At 35.1% G+C, this 23,870-nt stretch overlaps 1 protein-coding gene and 1 long non-coding RNA gene across 4 annotated transcripts in view; one reads left to right on the top strand and one right to left on the bottom strand.

The window, feature by feature from the left end:
• Window positions 1–2,309: 2,309 nt before the first annotated feature.
• LOC127180045 (uncharacterized) lies at window positions 2,310–22,458 on the bottom strand. 3 transcript variants are annotated; one of them, XR_007829578.1, is made up of 5 exons: window positions 22,367–22,458; window positions 21,795–21,899; window positions 20,777–20,815; window positions 2,629–2,686; window positions 2,310–2,549 (listed from the first exon to the last, which is right to left on the bottom strand). It is a non-coding gene; the product is annotated as an uncharacterized LOC127180045 (long non-coding RNA). The 3 variants fall into 3 exon arrangements; XR_007829579.1 differs by lacking the exons at window positions 2,310–2,549; window positions 2,629–2,686 and adding an exon at window positions 6,698–6,937; XR_007829580.1 differs by lacking the exons at window positions 2,310–2,549; window positions 2,629–2,686 and adding an exon at window positions 9,585–9,859.
• LOC127179998 (netrin-G1) overlaps window positions 22,382–23,870 on the top strand; it is a 79,757-nt gene continuing 78,268 nt past the window's right edge. Inside the window, exon 1 of the mRNA XM_051133883.1 lies at window positions 22,382–22,693. The gene's annotated coding sequence lies outside the window, so the exon portion shown is untranslated. The remainder of the gene's footprint in view (window positions 22,694–23,870) is intronic.

Raw genomic sequence — 23,870 nt, 5'->3', positions numbered from 1 at the left:
TAATTCAACATTGATTAATTCAGGAACAAAATTAGTGAACTGCCTTTCTGAGTCACTAAATCATTTATTCAACCAATATGTTCAAAAAACTGATTCATTCAGGAACAAAACACCACTACTATGTGTTGCTTTAAGACTTACATAATGGTTCTGCTGTGGCTTCACAACTGTAATTCAACTGCCGTTTTTATCAACATAACACACAATGTAATTGGAGTAACTCAACATAAAATGTGTTATTCTGTATAAACTAGTGTTTGTGTTACACAAAATATCTTCCTTTGGAGTGGACTTTGAGATTTGTAACTTTGTAGATCTTTTTTATGCCCAAAGATATACACCACACACTGACTAAAATTCAAAAAGTGAAAAAAAACATAATAGTATTCCTTTAAACAAGTCACTAAATCAGTCACTCAATTGATGCATTCAAGATATTGATTCATTCATGAACAAAACAAGTGCTCTCTTTCTAAATGAGTCACTGAATCAGTCATTCAGTCGATGCATTCAAGACATTGATTTATTCAGGAACAAAACAAGCATTTGTTTTTCTAAACGAGTCACTCAATCAGTCACTCAATCAATGCATTGAAGATATTGATTCTTTCAGGAACAAAATAAGTGGCTGTCTTTTTAAATTAGTAATTTAATCAGTCACTGTAATCAGTGCATTCAAGATATTGATTAATTCAGGAACAAAATAAGTGGTTGTCTTTCTAAACTAGTCACTGAATCAGTCACTAAATCAATGCATTAAGATACTGATTCATTTAGGAACAAACAAAGTGACTGTCTTTTTAAAAGAGTCATTGAATCAGTCGCTTAATCGATGCATTGAAGTTATTGATTTATTCAAGAAGAAAACAAGCAGCTGTCTTTCTAAATGAGTCACTGAATCAGTTATTCAGTCGATGCATTCAAAATATTGGTTCATTCAGGAACAAAACAAGCGGCTGTCTGTTTAAAAGACCCATGGAATCAGTCACTCAATTCAGGAACAAAATAAGTGGCTGTTTTTCTAAACGAGTCACTGAATTAGTCACTCAATCTATGCATTTAAGTTATTATTTTATTCAGGAACAAAACAAGTGGCTGTCACTGAATCATTTATTCAACCAATATTTTCAAAAAACTGATTCATTCAGGAACAAAACACCACTACGATGTGTTGCTTGGAGACTCAAATAATGGTTCTGCTGTGGCTTCATAACTGTAATTTAACTGCTATTTATATCAACATAACCCACAACGTAATTGGAGTAACTCAACATAAAATTGTTATTCTGTATAAACTAGTGTTTGCAGAGCTGTGTTACCCTTGCAGTTGTGCTGATTTTCCAAATGTCAGCATTTTGGTTGTGACCATACGATTCTGGACAATATGAATGTCGAGCTAGGTTTATTGCATAGGTGTGAACAGACAATAATGCAGAGTGACTAATTCTTTATACGTTAATGTTATTTCAGTTCTTATTTTTATGCAGTTATATTTCTTAACTTTTTATTTAGTTTTGTAATGTGTTGCTGTCAGATTTATTGAGATTTCCATGAAGTACATTATGAGCATATATTACATGCTGGCCTCTAGTTTACACAAGACCTCATGTATGTATTCATGTTCAGAAAAAGCTCTGACATCAGTCCTTTGAAAAAACTATTGCATAACCTCTTATACATATGATACAGGCATTTAAAAAAAGTCAAATTATTTATTGATCACAAGTCCTTCTCCATTAGAAGAGTAATTTTGATGTGGTGACGTCAAGCCAAGAAACCAGGAGAGGGCTTGATTAGGACTGTTCTCAACAGCGGAATGTCGAAAATGTACCTGTTCAGCTACTGAAGTGATTCATTTACATCAGCTAAAAGAGGGTATAGCCTGTAGTCAGACTCAATTCATCAACAGCCTGTGAAAGAGCAACAGGAAAATGGTCGGCCCTTTTGAAAAATGAGCCTGTCCTAAGTGTGATCCTCAGTCACCATGTAATAATAGATTCACAATACAAGCATCGTACATCCAGGGTTTCCAAATTGTTGCTATTAACCTTGTAAATGGACCTACCATCCTTTAGCACAGCACAATTAAAACCTGCCTATGCTTATCCATGTGATGAGGACAAATATAGCTGACACAATGTCAAATTCAAATTGAATCAATATCATACACATACACATATTGCAAAATATATAGAAAAAAGAAACACTGACCTTCAAGGCAAAACATAATTATTTTAATATTATTATATACATTTAATTTACAAAAAAAAAAAAAAAAAAAAAAACACAGTAAAAAGTTTCCAAAGTAATGTAGCAAGAAAAGAATATATATAATTACATGATCATCGAGGTGTAAGCCAGCAGCCAAGAAATGTTACAGAAGAAAGTGGATTTCTCACACTTTCTGCTGCAGCTGGGTTTAAATACATACATTCCTGCCCCAGAGGAGCTGTAGCTTGTTTAGACGCTCTTCCAGACAAGAGGAGGTGGAAGACTGAGTGCTGAGGTGTCTCCAACACACTCGTTTCCACAGATGCTCTTTCTGCCCGCTGTCAGGACGAGACTGTCAGTAGAAATACACACTCCCTCAGGAACTAGTTACAGAACAAACAATATGAGCCCCGCTACCTTAAAATGGTATAAACAGCCATCTTCTTGAGCCTCCCATGTACAATTGCAAGGCTTCCTGTAAGCACATTTATTGAGTCAATAAGGGGGAATAAAACATGATTTTATACATTTTAGTTAGAATCAACAACTTTTACAGAGTACAGCCATGGATAGACTGCTGATACTGTATAGACAAGTTGTTGGTAACACTTTAAAATAAGGTCCTATTAAACTAACATTGACTAATAATGTGCAATACATTCATTAATTAATCTTCCATAATGTTAACACTGTTTATGTTAGCTCCGGTACATTAAACAATATTAAAAGATACAACTTTTGATTTCAATAATGTAATAATAAACGCTGAACAAGAATTAAGATTACAGTGATAGTTCACCCAAAACTGAAAATGACCCCATGGTTTACTCACCCTCAAGCCATTCTAGGTGTATATGAGTTTCTTCTTTCAGATGAACACAGTCTGATTTAAAATAAATAAATAAAAATAAAATAAATATATCCTGGTTCTTTCAAGTGTTATAATGGCGGTGAATGAGTGTTGAGATTTTGAAGTCCAATAAAGTGGATCCATCCATCAATAAAAATTACTCCACATGGCTCCAGGGGGTTAATAAATGCTTTCTGAAGTAAATGTATGCATTTGTGTAAGAAAAATATAAATAATTAAAGCTTCATAAACTGTAATCTTTAGCTTCCGCTAACTGTCATATGTGCATTCACGAGAGAGTGGCACACTGTAAAAAACAAAAAACACAATTTGTTGAGTCAGCTAAAAATAATTTGTTATCCTGCTGCCTTAAAATTTTAAGTTCAGTCAACTCAAATGTTTAGTCAACTTAAAATATTAAGTTGTACTAAGTGACAACTTAGATATTTGTGTTTGTTAAACATAAAAGCAAGGTAATTAACCCAGCTGCCTTAAAATTATTAAATTAAGTTGAATCAACTCAAATATCTAAGTTGTCACTTAGTACAACTTAACATTTCAAGTTAGATAAACTTTTCTGAGTTGATTAAACTTAAAATTTTAAGACAGCCAGGTGACAAATTATTTTAAGTTGACTCAACAAATTGTTTTTTACAGTGTACAGTGGATGGCATAGGATGTAGGTGTAGCAGAGAAAGCAAAAACACCAGTCATAAATTAAAAGTACAAAATGAGGACTTGTAAAGAAAAATGTCAGAAGATTTTTATATAATCCAAGCAGAGACTGGTTTTCCTTTGCTGTAAACAAAACTCTCGCAAGACTAACACATTCTCACTGGAGCTTACACTACACCTACATCATCCGCTGGAACACCACTTTCTTGTGAACATGCGTATGAGAGTTAATGGAAGCTAGAGATTACAGTTTATAAAGTTTGAAATGTGGATATTTTTCTTACACACATTCTAAAAGATGCTGGGTTATCTTTTTAACCCTAATGCTGGATTTAGCCCGGTGGGTCGTTTTATAGGGTTATTTTTAGTATGTTTTACCCAGGTGCTGGGTAGTTTTTCTGTAACTACTGTAAAGCTACTGAGTTATTTTATAACGCTGGCTTATTTTTTCTACCAAACCTCTGGGTTAAGCCTGTCTCTGATGAAACAACCCAGCTGCTGAGTTACAGTCAGTCAGAGCACAGGCTTTTTGAGTCCTCTGTAGGAGAGAGTGGTTCTCAGTGCAGCCGATTTGCACTTCTTTTACATTTTATTTTATTTATAACGTCTTTACTGTGCTGTAAATGTTATTATTTTACACAACATAAGGACAAGATGTCAGGCAGCTGCGTTAGCAGCGGTTGTTTTGCAGTATGGAAATGCCTTTTGCCTTGCATAAAATAAATGGATTTTATTCGTCATTGTAAATCTTAAAATATGTTCTCTAATGTCAGTATTGTTTGTTTATAGGCAGTTTTTGCAGTCAGTCACAGCATCTTTCAGCTAAGATTGAAATGCGAGGCCGCGGTGTGAAGTTCGCAGTTAACCAGGCAAACAGCAGCCCTTCGTCGGCTCAGATTTCGGCAAAACACTGGCATGAAAATTAGCGCTATTTCGGTAAAAAGCAATTACAGAGAAGGGGTGAATACACTAAAATTACAATTCTACTTTTAAATGTTACATTTTTAATGTCTAAAATGCTTGTTCAAATGTATGTAATATTGTAAACTATGCTGTATTCACCCAAATAAATTAAATTTGTCAATGTGTTCTTGCTTAATAATAAATGTTCATCTTTTGAGTATTGCTGTTGCCTCTAGTAAACAATAGTTGACATAAATAAAATAACCCAGCATGTTTGGTAAAAACAGTTAACCCAACCAGCTGGGTCTAAATAGCCCAGCATGTGTTCTGTCCAACCCAGCACTGAGTTGCCAAATAACCCAAGTTGTTTTTAACCTAGCATTTTGTAGACACATCAGTTTGCTTCAGAAGGCCTATATTAACCCCTGGAGCTGTATGGGTTAATTTTAATGATGGATTGATGCACTTTATTGGACATTGGACTAAAATCTCAACACCTATTCACTGCCATTATAAAGCTTGGAAGAGCCAAGACTTTTTTTAATATAACTCTAATTGTATTAATCTGTTTTTCACTTAATAAATCAGGAACGAGCCAGACAGAGATGAGCCAGATGAGACAACATCACAATAAGCTCTTGATAGCATTATCTAATATTTTGAAGAGGTTGGTGACTGCTCCATCACAGAAAATAAAAAAGATGACTCATGTAATTAATGCGTGAAAGTGTGGAGAGTGCTGCGGTAGGGTGCTAATAAACACTTATCAGTACGGTCAGGCTCATATCGTTCTGAAAAGAAAACTACTGGCTATATATCCCAACATTTTTCTAAGAAAGGCTCCATTGTTACTTGAACAATACAGGCAATGGCCTGAACAGTTTGAGCGTACTTCCCATTGCACTCAACCTGGCTGGAGAGTTCAAATCAACACTTAGCTAAAGTGAAATCTCAGTGTGAGAGAGCTCTCCCAGGTGACTGTACAGCATCACTAATGGCCTTGTTCGGGGCCTGGCCAGCACAGCCTGTCGATACAATTCGCTTCCGCCTTTTCCGGCTGCCAGGTCCCATCTGGAGCCAATTCATGATCTCAGACGGTGTGCACCTTTCACCAGCCGCTAGCTCCTGCTTGGCTGTAACACGCTCTTTCCATCCGGCGGGTTCTCTGTCCCCTGTCCCCCCTCCCCTCGACTCCTGTGTTCGCTGTGACAGGCCTAGAATGTGTCCCCATGAGTTAAGCTGAACTTTATTGGGTTAGGTAAAGCAAAAGTACTGCTGTCACTCACGAAAGGACCCTGCAGCATAAACATCCTTTATGACTTTAGCCATTGAAAGAATATTTGCTGTTATTCTGCACTTATTCAGGAAGGAAGGAACTGAATATAGATTTATAAAACATACAAAAGGCAGATTCTGCTGGATTTTGTTCATCCATTATCTATTTTAGCAGGGATGAGCGGATAATCTGAAATATGGATGATGAAATATTAAACTTCCAATACTATATTAAGAAAATTGATCCACAAAATTATGGATTTTTTTTTTTAAATCTACTGGTAATTCTATTATTTATTTAACATGGAAATTCACGTATATCATCCTTTGTGGAAAAAATTGCATAGAAGAGGAAAAAGAGAAAGAAAAGAATAGCTTTTTAATGTTAAACAGTTTCTCATTAAATTAACCAATTTCAATTTTATTTTTTATAAGAGATTCAGCTTGATTTTAAGTCAGTTTAATATAATTTAAGTTGAAATATTTGTACAGCCGACTGTAGCAACTGATTTAAAGTTTTTATGTTGAAGGTGAATTTTTTTGTTGATTTTTTACAGTGTAGTTACACATTGTATCCTATAGGTACCAGTATCAGTATTAATATAAGTAAAATTGGTGTTAATATTACTTGTTATTGAATAAAAAAAACACACAAATATCATACATTTCTACTTTTCAGCAAGGTATTATGTGGTTTTGAATTTAACATGCTGCCTAAAATGGTTAAATGACATATACTCTTTGTGTAATTCAAAGGTTAATTGCGCTGAAACTTCCCTCTCGTTTAAGTAGCGCTTCTTTTTAATTTCATCAGACGAGTATGTGCCATTGCCATGACCAATGAAATGTCACCCGTCTCATTTCTTCGGTTTCATCAGGATGTGAAAGTCAGGTGCTGCAGTCATCCTGCTGTTGCCTGGACATGCATGATTCATTCGTTTTAGACAGAGATGACCTTGATCTCATCCTCTCTGTCTCTCTCCCTCTCTTTGCTCACAGCATCGCCACTCCTCTACAGACATACTGTGGATGAATCACACTTTTAGGAGTTTTAGGAGGAAGTCGTGGGAGCTGTTTTTCCCACTGTTCAGGAGCAATGAGAAACCAAGCATTTGTTCAGTGACAATGGATAATTGTGTGAAAAAATTGTGTAATGGGCTTGCCACAATGAATAAAGAAAGAAGAAATTTAAAACAAAGAAATTATAAGGATTGTTTGATAATAGGTCATTTGTTAATAGGAAAGAGATGCCATCTATTAATAAAACACATTTCCACTACATTTACTACATTTTATTTAAAAATCAAAAAATCTAACACATTATGCATACAATTCTGCATTGCGTTTGACTTTTTAATAGTGCCATTTAAAGAGCAGGAATTTCCTGTTATCCATAAAAGGCTAGATCCTTCATTTCCTCACATTCATGTTGTTTCAAACCTGTATGACTCTATTCTTTACACAGAACACAAAAGGAGACATTTTTAAAGGGAACCCTGGGAATTAAGAATGCTATAGAAGAACCATTTTTGGTTCTACAAAGAACCATTCAGTCAAAGGATCTTTAAAGAACCATCTCTTACCTTTTTATAATCTAAAGAACCTTCTTTCATCACAAAGAACCTTTTGTGAAACAGAAAGGTTTTTCAGATGTTAAAGAATGGACACTCGACAACATTTCACGTGTGAATTCCAGACATTGCAAAAGATATCTGAGCAGTTGGAGTTTTAAAGCTTGTGAGCAAAAAAGTTCCTCATGCAGATTTATTTTGTTTAAATTAATCAAACAAATTTGCCGTGTTGACCAAGAGAAATCTACTTGGTTTGAAAGTGACTTCTCTGTGAGCCACACAACTATTAATTTAGCAGAAACTTTTATGCAAAGTGACTTTACAATAGAGAATATTGTCAACAATATGCGTCAACAATATTTGCTGTACCACATTTATTAGAAAGCGACCGTATATTCGCAAACAAGCTAGAGCTGATGACAAATACGACGAAGATAAAGAATACGTTTTTTTTTTTGTAGAGTGGGTAAGTGCTTGCGTAAAAGGTGTGTCTTTAGCTGCTTCTTGAAAATTGTATTGGTTTCAGCAGTTCAGGTGGAGGTTGGCAGTTCATTCCACCGGAGAGGAGCAGAAAGGGTGAAGGTTTTGGAAAGTGACTTTGTGGCTTGTTGTAAAAAGACAAAAAGGTGCAGCTCGTTCAGTTCAGTGACTGTTGTTCGCGGGAGGGACCATACATGCATCGCTACACTATAGACAATGATCAATGGATTTGTTTTTTTTTTGTTTTTGTTTTTTTACTTAATGTGACTGCATATTATACACTATTAATATCATGAAAATAGTTTGTACTGCTTGTGTGCTATTACACTCTTCTGAAGTCATATAATAGCTTTGTGTAAGAAACAGACCAAAGTCTTCCTTTATAACAGATAATGCTAATTGCTGAACACTGACAGAGGGCCATATATGTGCAGCATTTGTGATATTAGAAAAAAAATGCAGTCCATTTTGAACAACCTAGTACTGTGACAAACACATTTCATTCAGTCATGATATTCAGGGTCATGTTCTGTTGACCTAATCAGAATTCTAAATTACGGTTGATCTGAATTTAAATATTCCCCACTGGTTTATATCTCTGTAGAGCTCTCAGTCACAGCCTTGTTACACACAGGTCAGCATGAGGCTACAAGATAATTATTAGAGTGAACATTGCAATTCTGAATAGAGTTCAGTTTGAAGATTAACAATAGAACTCTTGTGCCGTGAGAAGAATTACATTTTTAACAAAATAAGGCAATTTAATAGGCAAATATTATAATTTGAACTTCAATGCTTTAGGGAAGCATGTAAATAATTGAAGCCAGGATGCTGGTTTCGCCAATTTATAAAATGTTGTTTAGCTGAAGAGAAATCAACAAAGGAAAGGTAACTATTGCCGTATCATTTATATGCCAGGTTCCACTTGTCTCTTGGCTTTTATTTACAGTTTGCAATTCAAATTTCAAATTGTTAAATTATTTATGACAGATTACTCAATGGACTTAGGCAAATATAGCCCAAGTCTATTCATTTGAGGTATAATTCAAACAGCTCATGCAGATGCTTAACACTTATTAAAGCAAACTGTTTAAATCTCTACCGCAAGTATGAGTTATAAAAGTAGTTATGCTTGGCTTAGCAAGAATCACAGATACATTATTAATTTGATAACATTTTGGAATTTATTTTTCACATAATCTACTACCACTCAGCTTGGGGTTGGTATGATTTTTTTTATATTTTAGAAATGTATTTGATCAAAAATATAGTAAATAAACAATATTGTGAATTTCTTCTATCTTAATTTATTTGAAAATGTAATTTATTCCTGCGATGGCAAAGCTCAATTTTCATCAGTCTTTAGTGTCACATGATCCTTCAGAAATCATTCTAATATAAAGATTTGCTGCTCAAGAACATTTCTGATTTAATGTTTAAAACAATTGCTACTTTATAGAAACCATGACACTTTTTAAAGGATTTTTTGATTAATAGAAAGTTCAGAACAGCGTTTATTTGAAACAGAAATCCTTTGTAACACTGTAATGTGTTGAATAAAAATGTATTGCTGAATAAAAGCATACATTTATTTTAAAAATAAATAAATATTCTCACACATGTCATAAATCAAAAGAGTATGACAATATAAAGGATTCATCGACATGATGAGTGGTAAAACTATAGCTCATCCCACACTGATATAAGAAAATGAGACACATTCATCTCTGTCTATCAGGCACATCGATAGCTCTGGTGAAAATTTACCCACATCTAGTCTTAGACGAAATGAAAAAGAGAGCAGCAGACCACCAAGGCAGCAAAATCCCACTGGAAAACTTGTCAATCCATCAGAGAGAACTGGATCGGAGTCAGACTCATTTCCCCACTGGACCTATAGAGTGTTATTACAGAGCTGGTTTAATATCCCTGGGCTCCTTTGGAAAGGATAGGATGGATCCACTGATGTGTGAATCCAAGGATCGCATTTAAACATCAAGTATGGATGAAATGAGATCATATGCAGCAATTCATGGCTGTTTATAGTCATTCATCACTGATTAACCACAAGCTGCAAGCTAGCAACCATCTTCCTAAATAAAATGATAGTATAACCTAAGGTTGCAGACTATCTTGAGATTTTCCCTTTTCACTACTATGTTTCCAATAAACATTGCTATCAACATCACCATCTAAATACAGCCTAAATACTCGTAGAAGCTCTTTTGAAAGCAGAGCTCCCAGTGAGTTAGAGAACACCTGCTTGTTTGGCTTATCTTTTTCTTTGAAGGACACACAAAAAGGACAACAGAGACAGGCATGTAATTTGAGGTAAGTGAGTGCATCAAAGAGCAGAGTTTAATCCCTGATTTATTCTAAATTGGAACATGGAGGGTTGTCAAAGCAGCTCTTTTGAGAATGAATTTGGCGACATCATCTTTTCTTCTGGATTAAATGTATCTGCTTGGTTCAGCCTAAAGGCTGACATCAACAACCTAATGTGAGCAAGTCAGCCTAATGTTTTTGAAAGTCATTCAAGTGCTATTTTTTTTAGCTGTGCTGTTATGGTTAAAGCTGTCGTGTGGATTTTGCTATTCTTTTTAATTCAGTGCAATTTGTAAAAATCTATCTTTATTAGCATCCTTTGAAGAATAAAGTCGATAACAGCACTGCTAAATGGGACTGTTGACCAGTATAAACACCAGAAATGTTCGTAGAGGCCTTTTTAATGGAAGTTTTATGGAAGTTTACAGAAGCCCGTTTCTGCCACTGAATAAAAAAGGTATGCATTAAAAGCATGGGGGTGAAAACTTGAATTTGTAGATCAGGGTAAATGTAACTTATTTTGTCTTCTGTGAAATATGTACTGTAAGTACCTTCTGTAGGGCAATACTAAATAAAAAAAATAAAAAATATGATATTTAGGCAAAATAAGAAAAAAAAAAGTACACATCTTCATTCTGTTCAAAAGTTTTCACCCCTGGCTCTTAATGCATTGTTTTTCCTTCTGGAGCATCAGTGAGGATTTGAAGCTGCATATGAGTCCCTCGGTTGTCCTCAGTGTGAAAAGATGGATCTCAAAATCATACAGTCTGTTGGAAAGGGTTCGAATACACAAAAATGTTGAAAAAACGTAGAATATGTGGGACCTAAAGGATTTTTCTGAAGAACAGCAGGCAGTTTAACTGTTCAGGACAAACAAGGGACTCATGAACAACTATCACTACACAATGTAAAAAATGTGAGATATAAACTGACTTTATTTCTCAGAACTGCGAGATAAACCTATGCAATTCTGACTTTTTTCACGCTATTCTGACTGTAACGAGTCGGGCGGGGCCAAGAGCCATGGGAACGGAGGAGCTCCGGAAGGATAAAAGGAGGAGCGACGATAGTGAAAGACTTTAATTTGTGTTTTGTATGCGCCAGTTGTCCGTGAGGGGCTGCCACTTTACTTTTGGTGTTTGTTTATTTTATAATTAAAGTGTTTAAATGTTCGCTGGTTCCCGCCTCCTCCTTCCCGTTCTACGAACTGTGTTACACTGACTTTTTCTCAGAACTGCGAGATATAAACTTGCAATTCTGACTTTTTTTCTAGAATTGCATGATATTAATTCTTAATTGCGAGTTATATTGTCAAAAGTGCAAGATATAAACTGAATTCATTTCTCAGAATTGTGAGATATAAACTTGCAATTGAGAGTAATAAAGTCAGAACTGCGAGATGAAAACTTGCAATTGTGAGTTTACATCCTGCAGTTCTGACTTTTTTACTCATAATTATGAGATTTAAACTAATAATTGTGAGTTATAAAACACTTTTCTTGCAAGTGTGAGTTTGTATCTTGCAATTCTGTCTTTTTTTCCTTAAAATTACAAATATGTTCCTTACAAAGACTCAGAATTCTCTCAGAATTGTGAGATTGAAACTGGCAATTATGAACTATAAAATACAGTTCTGACTTTTTCCCTTGAATTGCATGATATGAGCTCGCAATTCCACAAACCAATCACAAACCAATTCTGACTTTTCTCGCAAATACGAGTTTGTATCTCGCAATTCTGAATTTTTCTCAGAACCGTGAGATAAAAACTTTCTGTTATAAATTCTGAGTTATAAAATCCAAATCTGAGAGAAAAACTGATATGTTCTCAGAATTGCAAGTTTATGTCTCACAATTCTGACTTAGTAACTCGCAATTCTGAGTTTTGCAATTGCGAGGTCACAGTACTGACTTTATAACTCACAGCTGCAACTTTATATCATGCAGTTCTGAGAAAAAAAAAAGTCTGAATTGTAATATGTAAACTAGCCATTACGGCAAAAAAAAAAAAAGTCGCAATTACCCTTTTTAAAATTTTTAATTCAGTGGCGGAAACACGCTTCCATATATTCAAGTTATATTCAACTGTCTGAAAACAAAACAGGGTTCACAGGGTTTGCAGGGTTCGCAGTCTGTCTAAATATGTTCACCTTGGTCCATTAATTTATATAATAAAAGTAATACATCTAAAATTGCATCTTAGAAAGAAGACAACATTTGAAGAGCTTTAAAGTGTTTCTTTTATAACATTTGTATTGCTATATATCCAAGTAAGTTAAAACCCAATACTTAGATTTAAGAGTTTTTTTCTCTCAAAAAGCTCCTGACATCACCAGCGCATTGAATCTCGGGATAGTCTGGGCCATGAAGGAACTATTTGTTTTATCCTTTGTGGCTCAGGAAATAAAGGACACATTACAAGACTACATTTGAAGAAGCTCTCAAAATGGGATAGCCTTCGACATGCCACTATGACGCATTTGGTCTTGGACTGCAGACTTCAAAAGATGGGATACAGCTATTGTTAGTTTTCATCTATGGTGTAAATGCATTAATCTTTTTCATGACACTTTGTTTTTACTATAAAATGATCCTTGACAAGTCAAATATACTGTATTCAATCTGAATGTGATAAGAGTGACAAATCAATACGCATTATAAATGAATGTGAATATATGAACATTTTATGCAGTACAAAATTAAAGAAGCTAAAGAAACTAAAGTGGAAACTGCTGTCAGAATCACAGAGCCATCATAGAGCTTTGAACAAAATAGATTAATTAATAAATGACACTTTTAGTGTCAGTAGTATTGCATTTCAGCATTTCCCTCAACTGTTGTGCAAAATAGTTTTACACATAAAAAACGTGCAATTTTTGGAGGTTTCTGAGATCCATGAAAGTATCATAAGCTCTCATGTAGCAGGTTGTTCTCTGTAATGTATTATAATCTAATTCTGTAGCAATGTAACTGATCCAGGCCAAGACCTAGGGCAGGTCTTACAAAAATGCTCATGTGTTGTAATTATTAACCCTAGTGAGCTACATGATGTATCTCTCTCACTGGTCTCTAAAATGACAGCTGGATGCCTTTTTAAGACTACCAGACATTTTTGCTGATATTTTCCTACAATCTCCCACAGTTTGCATCTATATAGGTGCTATGTTTACTAAAAATGCTCATTTGATTACATCACATACATCATTAGATCACATACAAGGATTAATTTCACTGAGATGAAACCGCAACTCATGGCCCTCATAGGCACTGTTTAAATATTGGCTTGTTGAATTTCCATTCTGTGTGCAGCAAGGCAAAAACCCACTGTTTTTCGGCAAATGCACTCCACAATTAGCCCTCCCCTGTGGTGTCTTCATTCATTATTTACGCTGGTGACATCTACTTAATTCCACCTATTATAATGCTTATATTGTCTGAAGTACTTTGGTTCTTTTATAGTAATGCCCATTCAAGGTCAATTGTTCATGGCATTTAAATGATGAGTGCTGCGGAGTCTGAGTGAGATATAGACACTTTGAAGACGAAATTGCATGTTTCAATTGTCTGCTTTGGTTTCACAATGAAAGTGAAAATAAAAAAGACTTCTTAAAAATGAGAATGTAGCCATTTGTTTTGTTCTTTCAGAAATATTTACCCCATGTTGATTATTTTTCATTCTGCTTTGTCAAATAAAAAAAAAAAAAAAAAAGAAAAGAAAAAAAAAGAAACTACATGTGTTCAACTGCTTTGAATGATAATATCATCATCAAAAAAGATCAGATCACTCCCGCCGTCACGAGAAAAAACCTCGAAAAAGGTTATTAAGAACTGGCACATCTCTAAAAACTTTCTTGTAGCAAAATGGAAGCACTCCTCGCAGATTTTGCCTTTGTGAGAAAATGGCTGCAAGGAAGCTTGTGAAAAAAAGCCTGACCTTAAGTAACACCTAGAGTTTGCTAGAAGCCATGTGACAAAACCTGAAACCAACTGAAAGAAAATTTTAAGAGCTAATGAAACTAAAGTTGGGCTTGAGCATGAGGTATAAAGCTACTGCCATAAAACAAGTCCCTAATGAAAGGATCTAGTGGAATGTGAGTGCTAAAATGTTCTGCTCGTCAAAATGAATGATGCCATCCATCATAGCAGGCAATATGGCTCAGGTGCCTGGGAGACGGGCATGATGCCTGCTCTTCACCAGACAGAGTCAGACGGCTCGCAACCACTTTATTCTGATTCCGCTCTAAAAACGAGATCAGTTACACTGCATGAAAAAGAAGAAAAAAAGAAGACTTTTATCCTCATATCACTTCTCTTGAGTACATGTCATAGTTAAAACAAGGATGCAAATTATTCTTACACACCTGTCAATGCCAACTGTGTTTTGCATTATTTAATAGATAGATAGATGACATATAGATAGAAAGAGAGAGAGAAAGAGAGAGAGAACTGAAAATCCCTCAAATGTAAGAAATCCTGTGGCCCTGATAACATAGAAAATGGGATGCTTAAAAACAGCTCTCCTGAATTGCAAAATGCATTACTCAAACTTTTTAATTTGATTTTGAGTTCAGGCATTTTCCTTGAGGTCTAGAACACAGGGCTCATCTCCTCTATCTTTAAAAGTAGTGACAAAACAGATCCTAATAACTACAGAGGGATATGTGTAACCAGTAATTTGGGAAAAGTATTTTGTTCTATAATCAACTCTCGAATTTCATCTTTCTTAAAGCAGCACAATGTCATCAGCAAATCTCAAATTCCTTCCTAAACATCGAACCACTGACCATATTCACACACATTAATAAATGAACATGTACACCAAAAGAAAGATGGAAAAATATTTGCATGCTTCATAGATTTTAAGAAGGCTTTTGACTCCATTTGGCATAATGGATTGTTTTATAAAATCATTCAAAGTGGCATTGGGGGTAAAATATATGACTTGATTAAAAACATGTATAACCAAAATAAATGTGCAGTAAAAATTGGACAACAAAGAACAGACTATTTTTCTCAACAGCGAGGAGTGAGACAGGGCTGCTGCCTCAGCCTGACTATATTTAATATATATATATATCAATGAATTGGCAGATCTACTGGACCAATCAAACAGTCCAGGACTACAATTATTCGACACAGAAGTCAAATATTTACTTTATGCAGACGACTTGCTAATTTTGTCTAAAACACCAGAAGGTCTCCAGAACAACCTTGACATTCTAATTAAATACTGCCATGATTGGACCTTAGAAGTCAACATCCAAAAAACTAAGATTATGATATTTCGGGAAAAAAAACATATATTTACTTTAAACAACACCACACTTCAACATGCTTTACAATACAATTATCTTTGTCTAGTTTTAACTCCCATTGGAAATTTCAATTTGGCAATAAAACACTACTTGTAAAAGCCCGCAGGGCACTGCATGCCATACGAACGAAATTATTCAAAGTAAACATCCCTATTAGATTTTGGACAAAGATTTTTGATAGTGTCATACTGCCTATTGCCCAACAAGTAACTACAGTCATAAAGATTGGCACAAACACCTTTTAGAAACTCTGCATGTAGAGTTCTGCAGAAATATCCTTCATGTCCACAGAAACACGCCTAATAACCCCTGCAGAGCAGAGCTAGGCCGTCTCCCCCTAACTCTAATCATTAAAAAAAAAAAAAAAAGTTTTAAAAGTTTTAAAGTTCTGGATCCACTTAAACTCTAGTTTTTAAGATTCTCTTCATTTTAAAGAAAAGTTAGTGCTAAAAAAAAGTCATCTTTGTGTAATGGTGTCAGATTTGACTAACAAAGCACTCAGTATCACCAAACTTGAAAAATATGGAAGAATCAAAGAAATTATGAATGAAGAGAAGGAGACATACATACAACATTGGAAAGAACAAACTAAAGACCAAAGTCGTCTCCAATGTTATCTGAAACTCAACAGAGAGTACAGTCTGGCTGACTATCTGGTCTCAGTCAGGAATTTAACACACAGCCATTTACTGACGAAATACAGACTGAGTGACCACCAGCTGGCCATAGAAAGAGGACGACATAAAAAGACACGGTTACCTAAAGAAGAGCGAATCTGTAATGAATGTAGATCACCAGCAGCTGAGACAGAGGAGCATTTCCTCCTCCACTGTGACAAATATACGTCCTTAAGAGACTCACTGTACAGTCAAATACAGCAGATTATTCCTGAGTTTCAGTCATTCCATGAAAATGACAAATTAATAATATTACTTGGTGAAGGACCTACTTCCTCTTTGATAGCACATTATATTTATAAATGCCACAAACTAAGAAGTAAAGAGTGAACACATCTGTATTAGTAGAACCATTAATGTTTATATAAACAATTGAATTAAGAGAAATTTTTTTTTTTTTACAGTTGCAAGTTTATAAGTTAGATTTGTGAGATATAAACTTGCAATTGTGACTTTTTTCTCAGAATTGAGAATTTTTATCCCGCAATTGTGACTTTTTCTCAGAATTGCGAGTTTATATCTCACAGTTCTGACTTCATAACACAATTGTGAGTTAAGTCAGAACTGTGAGATACAACCTCGCAATTCTGAGATAAAAGTCACAATTGCAAGATAAAAATTCTCAATTCTGAGAAAAAAAGAGTCACAAAAAAGTATTTTTTCCCCAGATAATTGGACTTTATAACACATTTGCAAAAAAAAAGTCAGAATTTTGACTTTATATCATGCAGTTCTGACTTTATAACTCGCAACTGCGAGTTTATATCAGGAAATTCTGAGAAAATGTCAAAATTGTAAGATAAAGAGTCACAATACAATGTGATCTCATGATAATTCGTATGTATTTTACGTAAAATGTGGTTCTACAAAACGTACATTTACTTAAGTTTTTACAGGGACTAAAACGTACAAGTGACGTTTTTACAGCATCTAAACATACAAATACTTACCCATTTTCAGCATTTAAGCGTACAATACTGACGTATTGATGATACCTAAAAATTACTCCTCATGACTACTAAAGTCACGCCATTAATTTTATTTTTGTTTTTAGTGGTCATATCAATGGCCTTGTGTGTTCAGTTGCAATATTAAATTGTTTACTCATTTACTTAAAGGGGTCATCGGATGCCCATTTTCCACAAGTTGATGTGATTCTTTAGGGTCTTAATGAAAAGTCTCTAATATACTTAGATTAAAAATTCTCAATGGTTTTGTAAAACAACACCCTTTTTACCTTGTCAAAATGAGCTCTGCAAAAATCATCCCATTCTGGTTATATGTAGATCAGGAGGTGCATCCCCTTCACAAACAAACGTAATCCACTGCATCTTCAGCAGCTCAGATGTCAGGAGTAAATGACGACCACTACACAACACAACACCTCAATCATTCAGTTCTCGTCTAACTTACATCCCTGCTCCGGCATCAAAACATGGAGGTTGGACTGCTACAACTGATCTTAGGTAAGACGCTCATGTCAATCAACTATCGTGGGAGCGGCATCTGTGGGTGTGACGCAACAATGACGGGCATCTGAGAATGGCTCGATTTGAAAAAGGGGATATTATTTTTACAGATTAATTAATTAATCATTGCATGGATTTTTATCATTATAGGGTAGATGTGTACATACACTGCCAACACACATTAATGTTCAAACAGCATGTAAAAGTGAACTTAGCAACAGATGACCCCTTTAATATGAAATGACAACATTTCTTTCTGTTCTGTGTGATTTCTCTCATCTGACTGCCGATATCAGTCTCCCTCATTTTTTTTTTTTTTTACTTTGATTGAAAGTTGTGAAAAAACTATTGTGGAGTTTTTCTTTTGCTATTTGAGCAATTGGGAATTATATTTGTGGTACTCTCCCATTCAGTGCTCTTGGAATTTACCCAACTATGATGACTTCCGCTATGAGAAACCCGAACATGTGAGAAAAATGGTCCATCGAACGCTCATTGGCTCTCGCCTGCATTCCTCACAGGTTGCGACATGCCGTGTTTATGGTGAGGTGTGTTTGAATGATGCGCACATGCTTTCACGGAGTGGATCGGAAAAATAATATGGATAATATTTTCAGCGATTAACATCTTGAATTCTGCTCTGCAACTCACACAAACCTACTGTATTCCACCAGAGAGAACTGTGGCTGCAAGGCATTGTCATTTGGATTACTTTCAGTACTACTTTTGACATTTTTGCAATAAATAAGTGATTGTAATTGCACTTATCTGTCTGTCATGTTTTTTATGTTGTACAGAAATAGTTATGGTTATGTTTAGAGGTAGGAGTGACTAAATATTTTAAATGCTATATTGTTACTAAAATCGCTTATTGATAAAATGACAAAAATGCATATTTGCTATAAAATGGGTAGGTTTAGGTTTGGAGGCAAGTTAAGGGGGCTTAAAATCTACATTGATTGTTGATAAAATAATAAAAAGGTAGGTTTAGCAAAAAATGTTTTAGCATTAAAAAAAAAAAAAAACCGTACAAAAAAAAGTCTGTTTTGTGCTGGTAATGTTATGTTTTTTAGTCAGTGGCTGAAACGTGAAACAGGCTTCTATAGAAATCTCTAGTTCTGGTGGGAGAGGAAGAAAGAAACTTATCTGAAATAGGATGGAATAAAATAATATCATTTAATAGAAAATTAACAGTTAAAAATTATAAACTAAATGAACATGAAAAGTTGTGTTGGCAACTACTGAAATAAGTTGAAGTACTAAAATTACGAATTGAGATGAAACAAAGGTAAAACTGAAATAAAATAATTTATAATAAATAAATGTAAACTTTTTTAGAAATATTACAAACCAATGAAATGACAAGAACAAACAAAACTAAACTGCTAAATATTTAATTAATTAAAATAACATCAAAATGTAAAAATAAAAGCCAATTCAAAATATTAGTAAAAACACTATAATAGTATATAAATAATAACTAAACTACATTTTGTAAGAGACTGCTTTGTACTGTACATAACGTCGCGTCTATAATTTGAATCACTGACATAAGTTAGCGTTTGACTTTCATTCTTACAGTTTGATATTATTTCTTATGAGTTTAATATAATTTAGTATTTTTCACTTTATAGCCACTAATGAGCAACATTATTTTGTTTACTTTTTATTTACTTCACTCTCTCAAATTAGTTTTTACAAATGTTTTACTAGCATTTGGTGGTTGGTGAGTGTTTGGACCCTGGTTACAACCTTAAAAAATATATTTCTTACCTAATTTAAATTGAATATAGGAAAAGGAGAATATAATCAGAGTGCATACTTCCAGTGCCCTAGTAGAAGAACACATGAGGAATCCTTATACACTACTACTACTACTACTACTACATCATATAACTGACAGCGTTAGTCACCAATATAAAGACAGTTGCTGGGGGAAGGGAATGGTGGCACAGTAGTGTTTCTGCATTGTTTGATACAGTGATATGTTTTCATGAAGTTTTCATAGTGAAGCAACAAGAACAATTCAGCTCCCAGATGTCTCAACTGCACTCTGTGTTGCTTACATGTGTGGGAGGTTGTAAATGATAAAAGCCATGGCAGGTGGGCTTCTCTTTGAAGCCATCAATAGACCCACCAGCCAAACAGGACTCAAAACTTTCCAGTCCCCCATAACAGGTGTCAGGCCAAGAACGGGGAATTACGGTAAGTGATGCATGCGCAAGTCAACAAAACAACCCCACAACCAACCAAACATCATGCTAAACTTGTCGCTTAGTATGGTAATCCAGTTGGGATAAATCAGAAGAGACTCGGCTATCAGTTAGCAGCAAACCACTGATGCTGACAGCATCCATAGAGCCCGTTATTGATCCAATCGAAGCAAACCACACAAATGCAAGGCTTGGGCTCATGTGGCTGACCGGTAGCTAGTGTAGTGGTTAAGCTGATTCAGTGATCAAAGATTTAATAGAAATGTCAAGTACAGCACAACGCTGACTGCAAGCAAAGGCTTCACCTTCCAACACTCACTAAGTTGTGTGCTTCAGTCAAATGTTAATAGCTATTCAGGACTTGGCTGCTGCGAAATCCCCTTCATCAGAATGGAAATTGCCTTGCAACTTTTTAATGGGTTTATAGGGCTTTGTTGCATATAAATGGCTTAGGTAATCAATAACAATGTGTGCTTGTTGAGTCACACGCAAGATCACAATCGCGCAGAATCTCTATCAGCAAAGACATGCATTTTAAAGTCATTTGTATTGTGAAGATAAAGCCTTTACAATCGTTCTCCACTTACACTACAGTCTGTTCTTTTAAATGTACATATCAGTTGTCTTTAGGCAGGCCACAACACAGTTGTTTCTGTCTCCCTCACACTTTCTTATAAACACATTTACCCACTTTAGCATCATATATTAATGAACACTAAATATGAAATTATCAGTGTCACAGGAAACACTATAGGCAATTCAAATTAAAGTGATAGTTTACCCAAAAATTAAAACAATGTATGATGTACTCACCCTCACGTCATTCCAAACCTGTCTTCTTATGTAGATCTTCTGCAAAAGATGATATTTTGTAAATAGTTCTCAAACATATATTCTTTTATGTTCCACAGAAACAGTTTTGCAACAACACGAGCTTGAATAAATGATGACAGAATTTTCATTTTGGGTTAAACTATCCCTTTAACCTTTGCGGTCAGCTCACTCTTTTTGGTGTAGAAACCACACCCTGAAAATTGAAAACACAAATCCAAGCTGGTGAACTCATGCTGAACTTGTAATGATTTGTAGTTAAACAGATGGCAAAATCATATGATGCAATGCGAGTTCGCTCGTATGAAAATGTACAACTTCTACTCCCGTTGAGAAGAATCAATAGATTCTAAAATTAATCTAATTCAGACTGTTCCTAGCAAAGCATTTTTTCTAAGGCTAACTGCAACCCTAAACCCAATCTAGGATGCATCAAAAAGACTGCATTTTCTTTGATTTTCAATGCAATAAAAGTGAACCATAAATGTCCATATGATTCATTCATTCAAAGTTTTCTGATGTCCTGTGACAGCTTTCAAATCTAGTACATTCAAATCGGTCATACTTGGGCACAAGAATTTGGGGTAAATTTAAAAATGAGAGATTTAATAGCTATCATATGGCTCATATATAGAACATTTTGACATTTTTGGAGTCTGACAGCCCCAGTTCTCATTCAGTATTTAGCATAGGCCTAAGTAAAACGATATGAGGGAGAATAAATGACAGTTTTTGGTGTGCCTGTGTATTTTGACCTAAAAGATTTGAGATTATATTGCACTGAACTGCAATATAATGAAGGGAGTATGAAGAGAACAAGCACGATAAACTGCGGAAGGTTGTTACAGCGTTTGTGTAAGTTGTCCAAACTTTGTGTTAAAGTGTCAGTGTCGTACTAATAGCCTCTAAACATCAAAACTATTGATAAGATAATGTTACAACGATAAAATAAATGTTTTAACCTTAAGGTAATTTTCACTAAAAACTGAACACAGGCTACCTGCTCATGTGGAACCATCACTGCTGCTCATTTAACGTGCGGGCGGTCTGATCAATGCTGAAAACACTTGCGAGGAAGGAGACTATATAGTCCTCGTCATCAATCCTAAGAAGTCAATGGAAAACAACATTTGTTTAGATATTTCTGTAAGAAAGCAAAAAGGTCAGTAATAGTCAAACACTATTCAAAAACATCTGCTTTACATAAGATGTCTTACTGTCACTTAATTTGATTCATTATTTGTCACTGTCACTTGATTTGATGCATTATTTTATTTTTTTGTTATTTATTAAACAAATTGAGATTAAAAGTCTTCATGCTTACTGGATATGTTTATCTAAATTAATAAGTGATTATTTTTTTCTAAAGACACATAGAATTTAACAGTGTTTCCCATAATGCGACAACATGTTGTCTAGGTAGACAGTTCACTAGGTCTTGAGACAATCTGTATGTACAGGTATCTGACAGGTTAAGCAGATGTCCAAATCTTCTCGCGGCTGAGGGTCCTTTAGGACCCAGCGGAGAGCTCAAGTGCGCGGCTTGAATACGCTTCATTCCCTCAAACTTACATTTGGAGATGATCGCTTTCAGCAGGTTAGTTGTTCTCTCCCGGGCGGGATAGGTAAGCGCTGGCAGCAACTGAATTTAACTGGAGCTTTGGCTGTAATAACTCGCATTTTACCGGCTGAGTGTCATTACAATGACTTTTATTGACAAAAGCTGGAGTTCTTATCAGTAAAGTATGTTCAGCTGGCCGATGAGCATTTGACAGACGGGTAGGAGAACCTGTGCGTTGCATTCAGTCACTTGCTGTGGAGTAACATTTCTGGGACATGATCTGATCAGTAAAGACCGGATTCATTCACTGGATGTTTTCTGTCTGGAAAACTATCAAGGTGGGTTATTTTTTGGCGCTCGCATGTTGCATGAACCAAAATGAGTCTAATCATCATCCATGTACAGGTATTTTCTCAGCATATCTGGAGAAAATCAACAGAGGCAGGTTTAAAAACTTACCGTTCTGTATAATATGACCCGCGTTTCTATATAATCGCTCAGGTGTTTTTTTTTTCTTTCTGTCTAATTGGTTTTATTTCTGACACCTCCAGTTTGTCCATTAATCGATAGCTCGACGGCTTTATCCAAATTTATACGAATATTTCACTCTAAACTGCACAGTTTACCTATTACAGACATTGTTTTTGCTTTCTGTTTTAAAGGAATGCATATCGCACATTCAATTTGTAATTCGCATAACTTGACCACAAATTATTTAATTACCTTTCCACGCCTCATGTAAACGGGCGTTCCAGGTGCGGTTGTTCAAGACATTGAAGATCAACAGTGATTTGACTCCAAAAGAAAGCATTTTGTCTTGTGCTTTGTAGTTAAAGACTGTGTTCTTATACTCGTGCCTGCCCTGTTGCTTTTTCCCATTCACTCTCTTAAAAATAAAGGTTTCATTTAAAATCAAAAACGGGTTTGCTGCATCAGGAGAATGTTTTAAGTTAAAAGCCCCTTGTTGTTCTGCAGCTATAAATTATCAACATGTACATGTGCTTTTTAAGAACCCAGAAACTATTGTACTGAACTGAAGAACCAAACCATCAAAAATTTAAAGATATAAAGATATTAATCCATTCCGTTATATTCAACTCAAGAAGCTTATACAGCTAATTAGAAGGAGGATCTTTACTCAGCCTAGCAAAGCGCCATTGAAAAACCTTTATTTTTAATAATAAGAGTAACTGTCCATTAATCATGCATGTCTAAACCTCATATGACGTTTTAATTAAAAGAAAAAAAAGTCTAATAAGTGAAGATTACAGATAGATCACGTTTCAGCCCCTTAGTGATTATTCATTCATTGGCATTTGTTTTCCTCTTAACTGGACCTCAACACACGTTACTTTAATGGAGTTAACTGGAAGGACGGGACTCTGTGTTCATCTCAGTGGTGTGGCGGTACATCAGCATGGGAATGAAAGTAGCACTTTCGACCTCATGTCACTTTGTGTGTGTGTGTGTCAGAGCATGCAAACCTTTCAGGAAAAAGGCATTTAATTATGCATG

The sequence above is a fragment of the Labeo rohita genome, chromosome 2 (assembly GCF_022985175.1).
Source record: "Labeo rohita strain BAU-BD-2019 chromosome 2, IGBB_LRoh.1.0, whole genome shotgun sequence".
Lineage (NCBI taxonomy): Eukaryota > Metazoa > Chordata > Actinopteri > Cypriniformes > Cyprinidae > Labeo > Labeo rohita.
This window is presented reverse-complemented; position numbering and strand designations above follow the sequence as displayed.